The following is a 21,872-nucleotide window of genomic DNA, read 5'->3' as shown; positions in this document are numbered from 1 at the left end:
CGAGCATCAGTTTACACCGGCGCCCGGAAGACGATGACGGCGCTGTTGCGGTCTTCTCGCCGAGATGTAGACGACGTTCGTGATGATGAGGAGGACATGAGGGTGGTGTTCCCTGTCTTCGGCTGCTCCTCGCGTGTACCCGAAAATCAGATGTACTTGCAGGCGATGGTGACGGCGAAAGGAGCGATGGCCGGACGATAAGGGGCATGGCCAACAGAAACCATACGACGCACCAACATGTTCTGGTGGTAGGCGGCGGTGAGGGGAGTCCATCAGTAAAAGGAATAGAAGAAAGGATCAACGTACGCGACGTACCAATCCGACGAAATCCGAAGACGTTGTGGCCAACAGCGACAACGTCATGCCCGACCATGTCCTGGGGGTAGCCCTCGACGAGGAACGTCTTCTGGTGCAAGGATTTGACGAGATGATCACTGAGAGCGACGTAACCTAGCGATGAACTCGACTTTGTCGCTGATGTTGGCATGGTCGGTGTGAGTTGTACAGGGTTTATCTGGAGATAATGTGAGAACGAAAAAGACGGAGGATGACAAGGGACGCACGGTGCTCTTCTCTATTCGTATTGAGATGGACTGAGGAGGTAGATCGAGAGGTGTATGCCGACCGATGGCATTCGGTTCACCACGCCGGTTTGGGTAATTAAGTCAATAAAATTGAGGAATAACTCCCTGAATGAAGCGCCCATGAAGTTATGAGCAACTTTCGTGTTGATGGTGAGTAGAAACGTCTAACACTGTGTTTGGATGCAGTGAATTGGATCTAGAATTAGGAAATTGGAATTTGGGCCACCAATTCGATTGTTTGGATGTGCATGGAATTAACGTCCGGAAACTATGGGCAAATTCCAGCCCGCACCCGCGCGAGCACTTTTCCTTCTGCGGCTAATTCGGAGGGTCACGCCTCCGTATTCGTCTGGAATTGGCGAGCTCTCCGAAACGGTACGAGGACATCTCTCCCGAGCAAAACAGTTCCACGACGAACAGGCGAAACCTGAGCTCGGGTAAGACGCCGGCGGCATCCACCCTCCTCCGCCCGTAGCCTTCTTCCCCACCCTCCTCCCTCTTCCCCACCCTCCTCTACCTCCTCTCTGCCGCAGCAATGGCGTACACCCCTTCCCGCCCTAATCCTGTTTGAACCCTAGGTCGGGCAGGGGATTGGGGGCCAGCGGCGGGATGGGATTAGGCGGCGGTTGGAATGCGGTGGCCCACTCCCCGCCCTCCTATCCCTGGCTCCATTCGTTGGCCAACCTCCTGGAGCTGCAATCTTCTTGGTCCTCGCCAAGTCGAGCTGTTTTGATTTTTTTTTTCCGTTTTGGATGCAGCATCCTGTACAAGCCTGACTACAGACTACAGAGAGGCTCAAGGCAGGAAAGCTGCGACTGTGTTGGACTCTTGGTCATCAGGAGTGATGCCACATCCGAGCTGAGCGAGTGCTGGAAAATTAATTTCATGAGTTGATCGAGAAGTGGTATTTGCTGCTCTGAATCATCCATGTCTCATTGACTCGTTTCAGTACTAATTGAACCAGAAAGCTTCATGGCTTAATGGTTGTTGCATCCCCGATACGATCCTTCTGATGGTGTCTCTGATGAGGATGAGGAAGACCCAAGCCATTATGTGAAAAAAACGATGCTTGTCCTACCTGTGTCACTCTAGAGGCGGGCCTTGGTATGTTGTGTGGTTGATCCCAGGCCTGTCTGGAAATGATGATACCAGCTTGGTGTGCTGTGTACTGAGATGATACATGGCGTAATATTTGTTGGTACTTAAAAATCATTTTGTCTCATGTATATAGTAGTTTCCGCCTTATTCTGATTATTTAATATTATTATGTGTTCAAACTCAACAAAACATACAATTCCACGCTGTGTACGTCCAAACAAGAATTGGAATTGGACGCCACTCTTTGATTCTAACACCAAATATCATGCACTCCCAAACAATAGAATTAGAATTAGAGATCATTTCCTTTCCATCTTGGATTTGGTATTCTACTCTAATTCAATTCCAAGGTTCAATTATGTGCATCCAAACACAGCGTAATAGAATTGAAGAAAGGAGGAGGGGAAAATAAACTGCCATGGACATTACGTCCCAGTTCTCCGTTACCTTTTTTTTGAGGAAAAAACAACACTTTATTGAACTAAAGCATTGCTCCGTTACCTGAACGAAGACAAGGAAGAAGATGATTGTGTAGGCTGGTCCGCTCGGGTAAGATGGGCCATTAAATTCGGCCCAGGGGAAAACAAGAGAAGGAAAAAAAATAGAGAGGGAGGGAGGTCAGGGCTGGTTGATGGGCTGCCTAGGCCGGTCGGCCCAGTTAGTCCGCTTTACTTTTTTTTTATTTCTTTCATAACTATTGTTTTAGGCTTTTAAATGGATCCAGAAAAATTTCTAAAATATTTTAAAATAAAAAATAGTGTTTTAGGATAATAAGAAACCTTTTTAAATACCCATTTGTGAAAATAAAATAAACATTATATACACTTGGCCTATATGGCTACTTAGGCAATACTTTGCAATGTCAAATAAAATCTTTATGGTTTCAAAATCTTAAAAGTTTGAAATAATATAAAACCAAATTTTTATGAAAACTCTATTTTGTAAATAACTTTTTAATAACCACAATTTTTTTTAATTCTTTGCGAATTTCAATCAAGTCAAACAATCAAGCATTAAATTCATTTTTATTTTACATTCCGGAATTTAGAAAATTTCGAGATGTGACAACTTTCCATTTTAATTCTTGCAGTCAATTCACCTACGACTTGTGACACCTTGGGTGCGACATGAACGCCGTAAATAAGCATCCTCCTACGCTCCTTGTTGGGATACGATATAAAAACCGGAAATTATACTTCCACGAAAATATGTGATACGTTGCAAACGTATCTATAATTTTTTATGCTCCATTATTGTTTTACACCAATTCCTCGATGTTTTATGTGCACTTCCCATCATTTTATGAAATTTATTGGACTAACCTATTAACAAGTGCTACAGTGCTAGTTCATGTTTATTATGTCTGTTTATTGCAGAAAATATCCAAAAATGAAAGTGCTCGAAAAATTCTGGAAAAATCACAGAAATTCTAATATACCAGAAGACCTCGGGAGCCAGAAGGAGAGCTGGAGGGGGGCTACAGGCCGCCCATACCAGGCTCAGGTGCGGCCAGCCCTGGCCCGCGCCTGGGGGTGGTATGGTGGCCTCGTGCGCCCCTGGCTTCGCCTCTTCGCCTATAAGACCCCTCTGGCCTAAAAACTCCGCAACATATCACCCTCCATCGACGAAAAGTTCTGTAGCCGTCGTCATCGCTGAAACCAAGTTTCGGGGGACAGAAGTCTCTGTTCCGGCACCCTGCCGGGATGGGGAAGTGCCCCCGGAGCCATCGCCATTGACTCCACCGCCTCCACTTCGACTCCATGATGGTTTGTGAGTAATTCCCGCATGGACTATGGGTTCTTGGCTGTAGCTAGATGGTAATCTCTCCCATGTGCTTCAATACAAGGATCTCATGAGCTGCCTTACATGATTGAGATCCATATCATGTAATCGGTGTTGTGTTTGTTGGGATCCGATGGATTGATCATTATATTCAGTATATCTTATAAGTTTGTGAAGTATTTGTTGCTGCAATATTGTTATGTTTAATGCTTGTCACTAGTGCACGAGTGGCATGATCTTAGATCTAGGCTCTATAATTGTTGCTTAGATTGTATCTACGAATTGTATGCACATGTCTTTGTTCGGAACCTGAGGCCCCAAAGTGACCTCGAATTGGGATAACCGGAGGAGATGACTTTGATTTGAGGATCACATGTTTTCACCAAGTGTTAATGCTTTGCTCCGGTGCTCTATTAAAAGGATTACCTTAATTACCAGTAGTTTCCCTTGAGACCCCGCTGCAAACGGGCTAGTAGGACAAAAGATGTTATGCAAGTTTCTCATTGCGATCACATATGACTATATATGGAAAACATGCGTACGATATTAATAGACTAGATATTTTGTCTTAATGCTAAATTCAATTCTGTCAATTGCCCAGCTATAATTTGTTCACCCAACACTTGTTATCTAGAAAGTTACCACTAGTGTAGATCGCCGGGAACCCCGGTCCTTTATTTCATCATCATTGCTTTCAATCAACTGCGCGCTCTGTGTTACTGCTACCGTTGTGTTACTATTGCTCTCATATTACTTTCGCATCACATTTCTCTGTCAACACGCCATCAAAGTAGTACCAACTATTTTCTGGCGCCGCGTCATATTACCACTGCTTTCACATCACCCTGTTGCTAGTGCTTTTCCAGGTGCAGCTGAATTGACAGCTCCGCTGTCAAGGCTTATAAGTATTCTTTGGCTCCCCTTGTGTCGAATCAACAAATTTGAGTTTTACTTCCCTCGAAGACTGTTGCGATCCCCTATACTTGTGGGCCATCAATATGCACGAATGACCACGTGTTCTTGCAGGCCATCAATCACCATTGTAATAGAGATCTCCTTGAGAATTGGCGACCATTGTAAGAATATTGTGATTTCAATCCAAGTATTTACAACAATGATTTCTATCTTTGATCTTGATATCATCTGTGAGTAGTCCTCACGGGACGCGGGTTGGGGTGAATCCTCGCAGCGTTTATATGCGTCTAATCTCATGAGTTTGTGCAGAAATTTAATAGGAGCTTTGTAACCTTGTATCCTTGTCTCTTTGCCTCGATTCAAGGTCATGTAGGTACCCATGCCTCTCGGATCGATCAAGGAAAGAGGTGGGATGAGGGGAGAACGGTGTGCTATCGCGAAACCTCGTTGACAGAAAGGAGAAAGGAACGGTATATGTTTAGTGATTCGCTTGGAATCAATGACACAATCATCTATCTTAATGAATTGGTTTGTATGTATTTACTTAATAACTGTTATTACTTGCGGTTGTGGGGACAATGGTTGGATCAAGAGACTCTTGTCACCTCTGGGTTTAGGGACAATAGTATTTACAGATGTGCCACTCATAAATCTTTTATCACTATTTTATTTACTACACATTTGTACTTAATTTCTATATGTATGCATAGCTGTAGGAGAATCCCGGATCCTAGCCTATTTTAATCATTGAACACAACACCAAACAAAGTAAACTGGAAAGGTCCAGTAAACGTAAGATAAAATCAACTAGCAAGTCTTGTAGACATTTTCTTTACACGGCTTACCAAGGTTTGATTAAATCTAGGTCTGGAAAACGCTTACAATACTACAATCCATAATCCAGATCAAAAATATCAACGGCCGAGGAGGGAAAGACCATGGGTGGCGCTCCCCCTGACTGGGTGCGCCAACTGGTCTGTTTTGGCCCTCCTGGACCATCTCGTGAGGTGCAAGTGCTCCAGACGCCTCTCTTGATGAAATATTTGCATCCCCAAAGTCTTAGTCCATTTGACTTCGTTTAGGTGCCTGAAAACTAAAAATACACAAAATAGGGTTTTCCTGTCATGAAGAGTTATAACCAAAATAAAGGGGATCATTGGTAAATCCCCAAAATCAATTTAATACATGGATATAAACTCATATATTTTGGAAATTTGTGGGAATATGTGTCAACAAACTACAAAGGTCATCGATGCATTTTACATGCAAGACCGGCTCAGCGCGCTGGTGGCGGAGCACCAGCGTCGTTTCTGCTCGCACCACCACTGCCGCCGCAGGCATAGTGGTAGGGACAGATGGTCCCACCACCACCTCAGCAATAGGTTTCACCCAACCGTCATACCCTGCTTGGCCACGGCATGGACCACCGGGGTGGCAGCCACATGCGCCATCAGCCTACCCGAAGTACCCTGGTTGGCAGCGGCAGGGGCCACCGGTGTGGCAGCCACAATCACCACCAACCTACCCGGAGTACCCAGCTTGGCAGTAGCACGGGCCATGGACGCCGCCTAGGCTCGTCAACCTTACCCAGGACGAGGATGAGGAATAGGTGGCGGCACTATCGACACGCAGGGGCTCGCTGGCCATAATTAGTTAGGATTTATTTTCCCTTTTTATGTCCTAGCTAATTTATCTTTGAACGAATGAAAAAAAATCATTAATTTCCTGCGTTTTTAGTATTAGTATTAGCATTTGAATTTCATTTTCACCCACCACACATGTCAGGACCACCGGCGATATCCTTTTTTGAAAAATAAAAAATAAAGACCAATGGCGCAACCTTATCGTGCGCCACTGGTAGCACATGCCAGTAGCGCACCAATCCTGCGCGCCACATGTTAGATACTACCAGTGACGTGATAGCAGTGGGGCCACGGGAGTACAACCTAGTGCACCAGTGGTAAGCATTTTCCTACAAGTGTCACCTTATCTTAGTCACACTAGGAATGCTATGTAAGGAAAGATATATTGTAAATCCAGGTAAAAAGAACTAGGAGCGTCAGTGAGGGAGAATATGGTGAAGAGTCTGTTGAACTGTACCATGAATAATCTTTAAAAAAAGCTTAGCCTGAGATTCACTTCAAATATCATATTATTGAAACTGGTGCATGGCAATACTACATGGCATCATCAAGAATAAAGCTCTAGTAATAATCCACACACATATATCAGGACTAACACAGACGCGCGGTGTGTGGAATCTAGGCTTTTCTGAACACGACCATATAAGGCTTGTTGCTTACGGTCAACCATGTCTTATCTTTATCAGCTAACAAGCCTATATCTTTGCACGGCCCTTTATCAGCGCACGACATTAGTTTGTAACCCATCGTGTTTGCATCGTGCTTCTCAACCCGAAACACAGCGAAGTGTCTTACGCCGTCTTCATTACCAGCAGCCACATATTGCTGAGGCGGCTTACTAATGAGGTGCCAATCCAGCCTATCCACACAGAAACTGCTGAGGTCATTAAACTCGATGAAGACATCGCTCGACAGGCGGATTGCTGTCCCGACTGAAGCGTTCCGTGGTGTGAAAATCACAGCAGTGCCAAGGAGAGCCTCGTTCCGCTCTTGGGACACTAAGTGCAGACATAGAGATCCATAAGGGGTGGCTATGAGTCCACCACCTGCACGGTCGGCTGGGAGGACGTAGTAGACAAAGTCGCTACTTAGCTCATTACCTTCTGTGTCGTATGCTACTAGTTGAGTAGCATCGATGGAAATATAGGGGAGGGAGATGATTAGGAACTGGACGAGCGGTAAAATGAGAGGAACTCTCATAATCGTCGACCTTGTGTTTTGGCTTGCAATCTTTTTTTTTTTTTGAAACGGGAGTGTTTGGTTTGCAATCGTACCAGCCAGTATTTATTTGTTTCCACTAACTTGCAATATTTGGGAATTATTTATTATGCTAATAATCCAGATCATTCAATTTATTTACTTCTATTTTTCCAAGATAACAATTCTATTAAGTTGCTGCCAATTAAACTCACGAATTAATTTGTACCATGATTCACAAGATATACATGTTTGAATGTTATTATCAATCCAGGTAAGCAAGCGTAAAAAGATGGAAAGGTCTAATTGAGAATATTAAAAGAGAATATTTCTTAGTACGTTGTGATATTTCTTAAAAGAGAATATCAATCCAGGTAATACATTGTCCGTATTAATTTGGGATCGGTCGTGATGGTGATGGTACGTTGTGACACTTGAGTTTTAGCCCCTAAGGAATTGCGAAAACAACTCGCAGTCGAAAAAATAGACCTATGATATCATTTTGCATTTTAGCCACTTGAAACGTCGGTTTGGGAGGGGCAAGTCCACGTCTGGACTCTTCTCCCAGTTGTCCGGACCTCTTCATAAGGTGAGAGAGAGGGTTGGGCATGAAAAGTAGCGCCGCGCGCCCCCTCTCACACCACCCTAATCACCCTGCCTCCATGATGAGTGAATTTTTTAAGCATGTTTACCTTTTTTTTTTGCTTGAGTAGTGATAGAATTTTAGTATTTTATGGCGCTCATGCGTACCTTTTATGTTTGTATTCGTAGGATCCCGAATTATGAAGGTATGGACGGACATATCATCTGAAGTTGTCATATAGGACACAAATGTGACATTTTGAAGTGATAAAATTATTTAAATGTTTTTCCGCGCACCTAGGTGAAAGGGAAATGCGAGATGCAACTCCAGTAGGTTTAACGACAGTTGGCACGGGCAGGGCCCACACGTACCACGTGGCCGTACCATGTGGCACCTCCTCCGCCTCGTTGATGCATGTAAAATGCATACACAAACTATGATACATATTTCCATGCAATTGCATCTTATATAATGTTATAATCATGTTTTATATTGATTTATGGGGATTTTCCCATGAGCCCCTGATGACGTTGGGACTCCAAAGTGCAGAGTGTTGTGTCAGCAGTGTATTTTCCCTACAAGGATGACTCGAGGGTTTATATCCAACTCTCGGAAAATGGTAGAGTTATCTCTTCTAGCAATCCTGTAAAATAAAATAAATTCTTGTGTCCCCAACTCCACCGTGTGGTTGTCAAGCATAAGGTTTCATATTAGTAATAGTAAAATAAAGTAGTAACAAAAGTAAGATAAACTAGATAAGTAAAGTAAACTAAATAAAAGCAGTAAAGGTTTGATTGTGTTTGGGTTTTGAGTGCAAATAAGATAATTAATCTTTTGTGTATTTTTTAATTAAAATAGTTCTACACATAGAAAGTAAGATAAATACAATGAAAATATGTTTCTTATGATTAAAATTAGACCGGGATTCATGGATTTATTTGACTATTCTCTCTTTTAAGTTGTAGTGGATAATAACAATTCATCAATGAGATAATGAGAATATAACTTTAATATGTGTAAGATACGCATTCATATGGGCGTCACGTCCTAACATAGATATGATGCAACACATCTCTCTTATACTCCACAAGAAAGAAAAAACTCCATGAAATCTTGTATTAAGAATTAACAGAGTATATCCATATATAAGTACTTTGACATGATGTTTGAATATCAAATTTGCTACCTTGACCAAACAAGATCATCACTTTTATCATGTGACGGACATAGCACATGCATTCACTTTATCCCCAGTGAGATAGCAAAAGAAAAGGCAAATTCATAATAGATCATGAATTTGTTTTCACTATGAAATCACTAAAACCATGTTATTCCATCTAACACACACATCATCCCACACACGTTCTTGCATACAAGTTGGATCAGAACTAATACTTAAGAAAGGGGTACATAATATGCATCTATCAATACATCTTACACAAATTAGAGTCAAATCTCATACCACAATATCATAGAATAAAGATCCACCACATAGGAATTACATATATAACCATAATCATTTTGAGCAGCTCATATGGTACTAAGATCTCTGAAGATCATGAGAGAAATATATCAAGCTACTATCACAAACCCTTAGTACAAATGTAGACTACTCCCCTTGATCACGGTGTTGATGAGGAAGATGTTGGAGAAGGTGGAGATCCCTCCGGCGGCGGTTCCAGGGGAGTTTCCCCCTCCAATCTTCGCTAAGGCAACCTCCGTTTTCATGTTTCTGTGTTTCTATGGCATTCCCCTCTAGAGAACCCTCAGGGGTTATATATATATATATATATATATATATATATATATATATAACCTATATATATATATAGTGGTTTTTAGGTCAAAAGAAGTCGGTTCGCGAAAGAATCAAGCGAATCGGACTTCGACAACCAAAAGAGCTAGAGTGGCGCGCCCCCTTGCTAGGTGTGCCACCTGCCCTCTTTTGGGCCTCCAAGCCTTCTAGGTCTGGTCCAAGAATCCATGATGCATCTCTTGGTGAAAAAATGACATCCCAAAAATCCTAGCTCAATTTGACTCCGTATAGGTCTCTGAAAGTGAAAAATACACAAAACAAAGTTTTCTTGTTCTGCAGAGTTATAACCAAAATAATTAAAGGGGATCATTGGTAAACCCCATAAAACAATATAAAACATAGAAATAACATCATATATGTTGCAAATATGTGGGAATATATGTTAATAAAGTACAAAGTTCATGTATGCAGTTTACATGCATCACCCCCCTTATTTTGGTTATAACTCTACAAAATAGGAATTCCCTGTTTTGTGTATTTTATCTTTCAGGGACCTAAACGAAGTCGAATTGACCTGGGTTTTTTCGAGGCTTCATATTTCATGAATATGATGACCTTGAGCACGGGAACCTCGCGAGAGGGGCCCTAAGGCCCGAAAGAGGTCAGTTGGCACGGCCTAGGAGGGGGACCGCGCCACCCAAGCCCTTTCCCCCCTCGAGCATTGCCAGTCGTCCGTCTTCATCTCCAACTCATTGTTTTGACCGAAAAAACCTATAAAAGGGTCCCCGACGCATCTCGGGAGGGGAGCGCTGCAGAAACACCGAAACACTTAAATAGAGATAGAACCAGCGAAGATTGGAGGGGGAAGCTCCGCCGGAGCTGCCCCCGGAGGGATCTCTGTAACACCCCAAAATTTCAAAACAATGAAAAATCCAATTTCTCTTTTCCAAAATTTGGAGCCAACAAATTTTTTGAATTGAATTACTTGTGGTACATAGTGTGCATGCATTTAGGTTGTGATCTTTGCCATGATTGTTTGTTTGGAGTGTGGAGCATGTTTGTTAAACCCTAAAACCCTACTCCATTTCAAAATCAAGGTGAAACAAGGAAAAATAAAAATAAAAAGAGAAACATATGTGGGCAAATAGCCATATTTGCAAATCTTGGCCTATGTCTTTTGTACCTTAGCTAAATGGTTTGAAAACATTAATAAACCCAAAGCAATACCTTTGGTGTCAAAGAAATGCAAAACAAATCAAAAGAAAATCAAAAACCAAGCCACATGTGATAATGGTCACTTGTGCCATTTTTAACATGTTACCCACTTTGGACCCATGTGATTATTTATTTCTAAACCAAACTTTCTCAACTCTTTCCTCCTCATCCAAGAGAACATCAAGGTGATCACTTTTGGTGTTGACCATCCATGCAAATTCTTTTTCAATTGCTTAATATAAGCATGCCAAGTGGAACATTGAATCAGATTTTAGATCATACCAAATTTGAATTTCACCAAACCCACCCATTTTGCAAACCAATGCCACCAAGGTGTGCCTAACATTATTTGAATAACACCCATAAAAGAGTTTGGCAAAATTCAAAAATATTTCTCTTGCGGCCATTTCATCAAACACTTGGTGGACATGTTTCATCAATGTGCATACACTCAAATATCCAGAGGGTTTTAGCCTCAACCATCACTACCATTGTCAACCACAGCTCTCTCTTGCATCCCCTGGACCATGCCATGCATTGGCACCACTGTTCATGGGAGAAGAATGACCTTGCCATGCCTATGTCACTCCCATGTCAACCACCATGCCAACTCTCCCTTTCTCTTTACTCTGGTTGACCTCACCTTGTCAAATAGGCTTACCTCACCCCACTGGACACGCCTGTACTCGCCCTGGTCGAAGAGGAGACGTGCACCGTCAAGAAAACGACGCGCCCATGCCACCCAGAGCATGCCAGGATCGGCATGAACACGCCCACGGGCTCTGCAGAACACGCGATCGCCTCGTCGCGTCAGTCCTCCCCTCGCCCTCTCCTTTCTCCCACGCACTCAGCACTTCACCAGGAAGCTCCCAGACATGCTTACCTGCCCGCGCATGCGCTGTAGCCATCATCATCGTTGACGCCTCTCCACCGCAGTACCGCACGGGCACCAACATCACCGCACGCTCCCGTCCACCCCCTGCTGCGCCATGACGCGCAAGAGGACCGCCAGGCCACGCTGCACCATCCCCTGCCCTCGCCCATGCTCCTCCCCTTCTGTAGCTCCGTCACCACCACCCACCCGCCGGTGACCTCCGCAGCACCTCGCGACCCTATAAAAGGAGCACGCCCCGACCCTTCTCCAGCACACCACTCCACTCCCCCCTTCCTCTCGCTCTCCTCGACCACTTCCCCCTCCACATTATCGCTGGAGCCGCCCCAATTTCGCCGAAGTCCGCCGTGGTAGTAGCCAGACGGAGGAGATGCTCCCGTCTACCTCCACCGCTCCCAAGACCCTCGTTCGCCTCACCGTCGTCTTCCACGCCGATAGCCCGCCTCGCCGGAGCCCAGGTGAGCCTCCGACCCCCCACCGTCGTCGCCAGTAGGGTTCGCTCTCGTCGACAGAGACGACGAGCCTCGGCCGTCGATCCTCTGTCTATTCCTATGGCCCTCTTTGAAACGTACTGATTCGAGTTTGAATAGACACTAACCGGTGGGGTCCTTTGTTAGGCGGCTCGTGCGTGCGAGACGCGCAGTTGGGCCGGCCTGCTTTCTTTCTCTCTCTGGCCCATTTCAGTTTCCCGCGCGAGCCCACAGATTCAAATTAGTTTATTTTGTTTAAATAGAAATTCAATACTGGTGCCCAATTCAAAATTCAATAGAACAAAATTTACTGAGCCAAAATTGATGAATTTTATATTTCTGGAAAGCTTATGAAATTCTCTATCCAACCCAAATAGTCTCAACCCTTGATTCATTGTAGATCACTTGCACTAAAAATAACAAGGCAGTAGGTTTTCAAATTTCAAAAAATTATTAAAAATCAACCATAATGAATTTTGAGGTGATTCAAATTCTCATAATTCACATTTCAAAAACTATAATTGTTTATGCAGAAATATGACATAGTTGATTCATATGATCATGGGCTAGAATCAAATAATGGCTATGTAGTCATTTCTAGCTCATTTAAATTATTTTCAAATTTTGTATTTCAAATCTATGAGGTGTAGCATCTCATTTAAATCACTTTCACAAGTAATTCAATGTGAGCTAATGACATTAGTCTTCATGACCCCACATGTTATTACTTGAGATATTAAATCTTTCCAATGTAGTATTTAAATTGAATGAGATGAAGTATCCCATTTAAATCATTTTCCCAAATGAATAAATATGAAGTGGTGACTTTGGTCAACATGATCTCATACTTTATTATTTGAGGAACTTAAATCTTAGTAATTTTCAATGAGAGGAAATTAATTTTAATGGAAATAAATAGAAAACCTTAGAATGATGTTGAGTGATGATTGTGATGATGATAGATCATCTTGAGCGAGCCATTAAGGCTAACTAGTCTACTTAAGTATTGTTTGGTGATTGTTACCTCGTAGCCGTTTATATATAGACGCTAGTACCGAAGACTACGAGGATGAGGAGGTCTTCTACGAAGAAGAAGAGGAACACTTTGATCATTGTACCAACCAAGGCAAGCTATTACCAATACAAGCCCCACTAATACAAGCTATACCTTTGCAAGATACTCTTGCCATACTGTTGTGTTTAAGGATTTGTCCAAGCCCAAGTTTTTATCTTGCAATCTTTTACTTTGTTTACCAAAGCTTTTCTTATAATTGATATTGGTCTAGAGATAGAATACTACAAGAGCTTCAAACTTAGCCTAGAGAGCAAAAACTTAGTTAGCACCCCTCATGTTTAGTTGCTAGTGCTAAAACTAAAATTGACTACTCTAGATGGGAACATGTGAAGCAAATGACTTTGAAAACCTTAGAATGATGAGTCATTCTATTGAAATTTCGAAGGTGAATATGACTTTAAGGTGACATGGTGAATTTGATAAAAACTGATGGTTGGGTTCGGATGCGATACCTTTCCCATTTTAGAGTACCCCCACAATACCTGATTATGGGTAAGGCTTTAACTGGAAATTTGTGTATCTTAGTATGGGTTCCCTTTGAACAAACGTCATAGGCGTTATGCCGAGGCTGCCTCCGTGAAAAGCGAAATGACGTGAAATGAGGTGAATGTCCTACCCAAGCCCTGTGCAGTTCCCAGGTTGGCGGTTTGCCCTCACTGGGAGGCCAAGCTCACAGGGAGAGGTGCCTATACTAGGGTATGTAAGTGAATGGTTAATGGTTGATGATCCGCATACTGAGTATGATGATTCAGGGCTATCCCTGACGGATATAATCAAAAGTTGTGGAACAAGAGTACGACCTCTGCAGAGTGTAAAACTATTCGAATAGCCGCGTCCGCGGTCATGGACAGTTGGAAAGGCCATACTGTTCCATCATCAGAAATTTTCCAAAATGCGACATGTGACTGGTGACTTGTGACTTGAACTTGAATTGTGACTTTGACTTGAATCACAACAGAGGTGTGGGAATGACACTAATGTTCCCACTTGAGTAAATTTAGGCAAATAAAGAGTCTTTGACTACTAAGTATTTATGAAATAAAACTGGCTTTGTGCAAATGAACCTAGAGCTTAGAATCCATTAGAGATACTAGTACTTCTATTAGTAGTAGTTTGCGAGTACTTTAAAAGTACTCATGGCTTTGTCCCTGACTATTCAAATGGCCAGACTATGAAGAGGAGCGCCACTACCAGGAAGATGGACAGCAGGACGTCTATGATAACTAGGACTACTTCCTGACGTCAAGCGTTGCCTGTGGAACAGATGGACCCCTACTACATATCTTCCGCTATGGGTTATGTATTTGATCCTTAGATCAATTGTTGTATTTAGATGGGATCATGTGATCCTTTGATGTAAGACAATTATGGTTTGTAATGAATGATGTTCTGTGATATCAATCTATTATGTCTCACAAAAACAATATTCCTGGGATTGCGATGTATGGCATAATAGGCATCTGAAATTAAAAATCCAAGTGTTGACAAGTTGGTATCAGAGCCATTGTTTGACCTTAGGAGGCCCTAGTTAGAATGAAGTCTGAAAAACTTAGTTTCAAAACAAATGAAGTGAATGTTTACGAAAACTTATTCTCACTCTTATCCTTGAGATCTTTTCCAAAATGAGAAATCCATGCCCTACTTTTCCTTGTAATTCTACAAAAAAAATTGACACACTTGTTCACTTCTTTAACTTACTAATCCTAATTGGTTACAGATGGAGTACCACTATGAGTCCTATCAGCTTGGTCACGGAGGAGACCTAATGTTTGAGAAGGATTTGGAGAAACTAGTTGAATATCTAGGACGCTTGTATCCCGAGTTCTTTGGAGTACCACTCAATAATCAGTCGGGAAGACAACCTCAATGGGAAGTTACTGCAGATATGAGAGGAAAGCTGGGAGCCCCAATTTGAGAAAACATATGGTTTTCTGTAAAGGGAAACACTTGGAATGATGGAATAGCCAAAGCCATGCAGGAAGCAATTGCCCGTCCGTGTGGACAGAATGTGAACAAGATCAAGAACAATCGTTTCTTTTACTACCGAAGACATGACCCCATGGGAAAGCCAATAACTATGCCCCCGCACCCGGAGATGAACCATTATGTTGCATACCTGGACTTCATGCTGTACAAGAACCGCCAGGAGTTGGACAACGCCCGCGCCTTTCGCCAAGCACAATACCCATGAAGACGAAGAACCCACCGTTCCGGATGAAGAGTAGTATCACTAGAGCACTCGCGTAGGTGTGAGTTTGTATCTGTCCCCTTGTATCGTAGAACGAAGGAATGGTTCTGAAAACCAACGGTGTGTTAGTTTTGTAATGTGTGATGTTTGGTATGAATGAAAAAGTGTTGTAGGTTTTTACCACCTCAGCACTACTGAAGTTTTGAAAACTTTTTGAACTTTAAACCAAACAAACCTTAGAAAATTCCCTCTTATCTTATGATCTACCTCAAATTTTCAGATGGCCCCTCCAACCCGCAGCACCAACCAAGATGCATGATAACCCACAAGTATAGGGGATCGCAACAGTCTTCGAGGGAAGTAAAACCCAAATTTATTGATTCGACACAAGGGGAGACAAAGAATACTTATAAGCCTTAACAACTGAGTTGTCAATTCAGCTGCACACGGAAAAGCACTAGTAACAGGAGTGATGTGAAAGCAGCGAGTAATATGAGAGCAATAGTAACGATAACACAACAGACGAGTAGCAAGTAACACGAGGCAATGACACCAGAAAATAGTTGATACTACTTCTAATGGCATATAGGACCGAGTGAGTATTTGATGATGAAAGATGGACCGGGGTTCCCAGCTATCTACACTAGTGGTAACTCTCCAATAACAAGTGACAATTGTTGGGTGAACAAATTACAGTTGGGCAATTGATAGGATTGAAATAGCATTAAGACAGAACATCAAGTCTATTAATCATGTAGGCATGTTTTCCATATATAGTCATACGTGCTCGCAATGAGAAACTTGCATAACATGTTTTGTCCTACCAGCCGGTGGCAGCCGGGCCTCAAGGGAATCTACTGGTAATTAAGGTACTCCTTTTAATAGAGCACCGGAGCAAAGCATTAACACTTGGTGAAAACATGTGATCCTCATATCTAAGCCATCCCCTCCAGGTTATCCCGATTCTTTGTCACTCTGGGGCCTCGGGTTCCGGACATAGACATGTGCAAACAACTTATAGATACAATCTAAGCAATAATTATAGAGCTTAATTCTAAGATCATGCCACTCGTGCAAGAGTGACAAGCATTAAACACAACAAGATTGCAGCAACAATAACTTCACAAACTTTATAGATAGACTGATCATAATGTAACAATTCATCGGATCCCAACAAACACAACACCGATTACATCAGATGGATCTCAATCATGTAAGGCGGCTCATGAGATCATTGTATTGAAGTACATGGGAGAGAGAGTACCAACTAGCTACTGCTAGAACCCGTAGTCCATGGGGGAACTACTCACGGAGCATGATGGAGGTGGTGGCGTCGATGGAGAAGCCTTCCGGGGGCACTTCCCCGTCCCGGCGGCGTGCCGGAACCGAGATTCTGTCCCCCGAAACGGAGTTTCGCGATGGCGGCGGCGCCCCAGGAGTCTTTCTGGAATATGATTGATTGATATAGGGTTTTCACGTCGCGAGGAATATATAGGCGAAAGGGCGGCGCGAGGGGGTGCCCGGGGGGCCCACCCCATAGCTGGGCGTGCCCCCCTCTTGGCCGCGCCGCCAGGTGGTGTGGGGCCCCCTTGGCCCCTCTCCGTCTCTCCTTCGGTGTTCTGGGTCCGTCTCGGTAAAATAGGAGGTTTGGCTTTTATTTCGTCGAATTCCGAGAATATTGCCCGAACAGCTTTTCTGGAACCAAAAACAGCAGAAAACATGAACTGGCACCTTGGCATCTCGTTAATAGGTTAGTGCCGGAAAATGCATAAAATCATTATAAAGTGTGAGCAAAACATGTAGGTATTGTCATAAAACTAGCATGGAACATCAGAAATTATAGATACGTTGGAGACGTATCAATGCACTGATGCAGATGCTATAGATGATGGTAGCAGATAGAGAGGTTGAAAGAGCTGAGCGACAAGCCAACCTTGCTGCACTGCAGCAGATAGCCCAGAACAACCAATGACATGGAAATCATGACCATCCTGGATCCAAGTTGAAGAATTTCCAGAACACCAACCCTCCAATGTTTAGCAAGACTGAAGAGCCATTAGATGCAGATGACTGGCTTCAAACAATGGAGAACAACTTGGAAGTTGCAGGAGTTGAAGCTGCAGAGGAAGTACTATTTGCCACCCACTACCTGTAAGGACCCGCCAGAGCCTGGTGGACTAGTGCCCGCGCAATGAATGCCGGACAGATGATGACTTGGGAAGACTTCAAGCTCAAGTTCAGCAGATACCATGTGCCCCCGGGTCTGATCAAGAAGATGAGAGATGAGTTCAGGGAACTCAAACAAGGAAGGATGTCCGTGGTGGAATACCGTGACAAGTTCCTTACTCTGTCTAGGTACGCCCCGGACAAGACCAACACCAATGAGAAGAAGAAGGAAAGATTTCTGAATGGACTGCATGATGAGATGCAGAAAGTGTTAGTGAACATTCCGTTTCCTGACCTGGAAGCCCTAGTGGATTCTACCATCCAGATGGAGGGAAAGCTCCACCAAGCCAATGAGAACCGCAAGGCAGAATGATGCACCATAATGGACCCATCAATACACCAAGGTATCGCCCCAACTCAAGTGGAGGATTTTCCTCAAGACCCAACAAGCCACCTGTTTCAACGTTCCGTTCAAACTTCATCAACCCCAATGGAGGACACCCGAAGCCCGGAGGCAACAACAACAACAACAACAACCACAACAACACCAACCATAATGGTAACAACAACAACCCTAACACTGCCCCAAGGACTGGAAGCAATGCTGTACCCATTGCCCCAAAGGATAAGTTAACTGTGACCTGCTATGAATGTGGAGTTACTGGTCATTACTCCAATGAGTTCCCCAAGAAGCTAGCAAAGACAGCCCCCAGCACTATTGCACCTGCCCAGCAACAGCATCGCTTCGCAACTAGAAGGAACCCGAACAACCGCAACGATCGTCTCTACCACCTGAGTGCAACAGAAGCCCGGGAAGCACCCGAACAATAAAAAGAGAAACATATGTGGGCAAATAGCCATATTTGCAAATCTTGGCCTATGTCATTTTTACCTTAGCTAAATGGTTTGAAAACATTACTAAACCCAAAGAAATACCTTTGGTGTCAAAGAAATGCAAAACAAATCAAAAGAAAATCAAAAACCAAGCCACATGTGATAATGGTCACTTGTGCCATTTTTAACATGTTACCCACTTTGGACCCCTGTGGTTATTTATTTCTAAACCAAACTTTCTCAACTCTTTCATCCTCATCCAAGAGCACATCAAGGTGATCACTTTTGGTGTTGACCATCCATGCAAATTCTTTTTCAATTGCTTAATATAAGCATGCCAAGTGGCAACATTGAATCAGATTTTAGATCATACCAAATTTGAATTTCACCAAACCCATCCCATTTTGCAAACCAATGCCACCAAGGTGTGCCAAACATTATTTGAATAACACCCATAAAAGAGTTTGGCAAAATTCAAAAATATTTATCTTGCGGCCATTTCATCAAACACTTGGTGGACATGTTTCATCAATGTGCATACACTCAAATATCCAGAGGGTTTTAGCCTCAACCATCACTACCATTGTCAACCACAGCTCTCTCTTGCATCCCCTGGACCATGCCATGCATTGGCACCACTGTTCATGGGAGAAGAATGACCTTGCCATGCCTATGTCACTCCCATGTCAACCACCATGCCAACTCTCCCTTTCTCTTTACTCTGGTTGACCTCACCTTGTCAAATAGGCTTACCTCACCCCACTGGACACGCCTGTACTCGCCCTGGTCGAAGAGGAGACGTGCACCGTCTAGAACACGGCGCGCCCATGCCACCCAGAGCATGCCTGGATCGGCATGAACACGCCCACGGGCTCTGCAGAACACGCGATCGCCTCGTCGCGTCAGTCCTCCCCTCGCCCTCTCCTTTCTCCCACGCGCTCAACACTTCACCAGGAAGCTCCCAGACATGCTCACCTGCCCGCGCATGCGCTGTAGCCATCGTCATCGTCGATGCCTCTCCGCCGCAGTACCGCACGGGCACCAACGTCACCGCACGCTCCCGTCCACCCCCTGCTACGCCATGATGTACAAGAGGACCGCCAGGCCACGCTGCACCGTCCCCTTCCCTCGCCCATGCTCCTCCCCCTCTGTAGCTCCGTCACCACCACCCACCCACCGGTGACATCCGCAGCACCTCGCGACCCTATAAAAGGAACACGCCCCGACCCTTCTCCAGCAGACCACTCCACTCCCCTCCTTCCTCTCGCTCTCCTCGACCACTTCCCCCTCCAGATTATCGCCGAAGCCGCCCCAATTTCACCAAAATCCGCCGCGGCAGTAGCCGGATGGAGGAGACGCTCCCTGATACGTCCCAAACGTATCTATAATTTCTTATGTTCCATGCTACTTTTATGATGATACTCACATGTTTTATACACATTATATGTCATTATTATGCATTTTCCGGCACTAACCTATTGACGAGATGCCGAAGAGCCGGTTGTTGTTTTCTCGCTGTTTTTGGTTTCAGAAATCCTAGTAAGGAAATATTCTCGGAATTGGACGAAATCAACGCCCAGGGGCTTATTTTTCCACGAAGCTTCCAGAAGTCCGAAGAGGAAACGAAGTGGGGCCACGAGGCGCCGCCACAGTAGGGCGGCGTGGCCTACATGGGGCCCGCGCGGCCCTGTTGTGTGGGGCCCCCGTGACGCCCCTTGACCTGCCCTTCCGCCTACTTAAAGTCTTCGTCGCGAAACCCCCAGTACCGAGAGCCACGATACGGAAAACCTTCCAGAGACGCCGCCGCCGCCAATCCCATCTTGGGGGATTCAGGAGATCACCTCCGGCACCCTGCCGGAGGGGGGAATCATCTCCCGGAGGTCTCTTCATCGCCATGATCGCCTCCGGATCGATGTGTGAGTAGTCCACCCCTGGACTATGGGTCCATAGCAGATAGCTAGATGGTTGTCTTCTCCTCATTGTGCTATCATGTTAGATCTTGTGAGCTGCCTATCATGATCAAGATCATCTATCCGTAATTCTACATGTTGTGTTTGTTGGGATCCGATGAATATTGAATACTATGTCAAGTTGATTATCAATCTATCATATATGTTATTTATGTTCTTGCATGCTCTCCGTTGCTAGTAGAGGCTCGGCCAAGTTGATACTTGTGACTCCAAGAGGGAGTATTTATGCTCGATAGTGGGTTCATGCCTCCATTAAATCCGGGACGGTGACGTGAAAGTTCTAAGGTTGTGGATGTCTTGTTGCCACTAGGGATAAAACATCGATGCTTTGTCTAAGGATATTTGTGTTGATTACATTACGCACCATACTTAATGCAATTGTCCGTTGTTTGCAACTTAATACTGGAGGGGGTTCGGATGATAACTCTGAAGGTGGACTTTTTAGGCATAGATGCATGCTGGATAGCGGTCTATGTACTTTGTCGTAATGCCCCGATTAAATCTCATAGTACTCATCATGATATATGTATGTGCATTGTTATGCCTTCTTTATTTGTCAATTGCCCAAGCTGTAATTTGTTCACCCAACATCTGTTTATCTTATGGGAGAGACACCACTAGTGAACTGTGGACCCCGGTCCTATTCTTTACATCTGAAATACAATCTACTGCAATTGTTCTTTACTGTTCTTCGCAAACAAACATCATCTTCCACACAATATGTTTAACCCTTTGTTTACAGCAAGCCGGTGAGATTGACAACCTCACTGTTACGTTGGGGCAAAGTACTTTGATTGTGTTGTGCAGGTTCCACGTTGGCGCCGGAATCCCTGGTGTTGCGCCGCACTACACTCCGCCGCCATCAACCTTCAACGTGCTTCTTGGCTCCTACTGGTTCGATAAACCTTGGTTTCTTTCTAAGGGAAAACTTGCTGCTGTACGCATCACACCTTCCTCTTGGGGTTCCCAACGGACGTGTGTCTTACACGCCATCAAGCATTTTTTCTGGCGCCGTTGCCGGGGAGATCAAGACACGCTGCAAGGGGAGTCTTCCACATCCAATCTCTTTACTTTGTTTTTGTCTTGCTTTATTTTACTTTATTTACTGCTTTGTTTGCTCTCTATATAAAAAACACAAAAAAATTAGTTGCTAGTTTTACTTTATTTACTGTCTTGTTCTCTATATGAAAAACACAAAAAAATTAGTTACTTGCATTTACTTTATTTAGTTTGCTTTATTTACTACTGCTAAAATGGGCACTGTTGAGAATACTAAGTTGTGTGACTTCACTAGCACAAATAATAATGATTTCCTATGCACACCTATTGCTCCACCTGCTACTACAGCAGAATTCTTTGAAACTAAACCTGCTTTACTGAATCTTGTTATGAGAGAGCAATTCTCTGGTGTTAGTTCTGATGATGCTGCTGCCCATCTTAATAATTTTGTTGAACTATGTGAAATGCAAAAGTATAAGGATGTAGATGGTGACATTATAAAATT

Source organism: Lolium rigidum, chromosome 7 (genome assembly GCF_022539505.1).
Source record: "Lolium rigidum isolate FL_2022 chromosome 7, APGP_CSIRO_Lrig_0.1, whole genome shotgun sequence".
NCBI classification, from domain to species: domain Eukaryota; kingdom Viridiplantae; phylum Streptophyta; class Magnoliopsida; order Poales; family Poaceae; genus Lolium; species Lolium rigidum.
Note: the sequence above shows the minus strand (reverse complement) of the source record.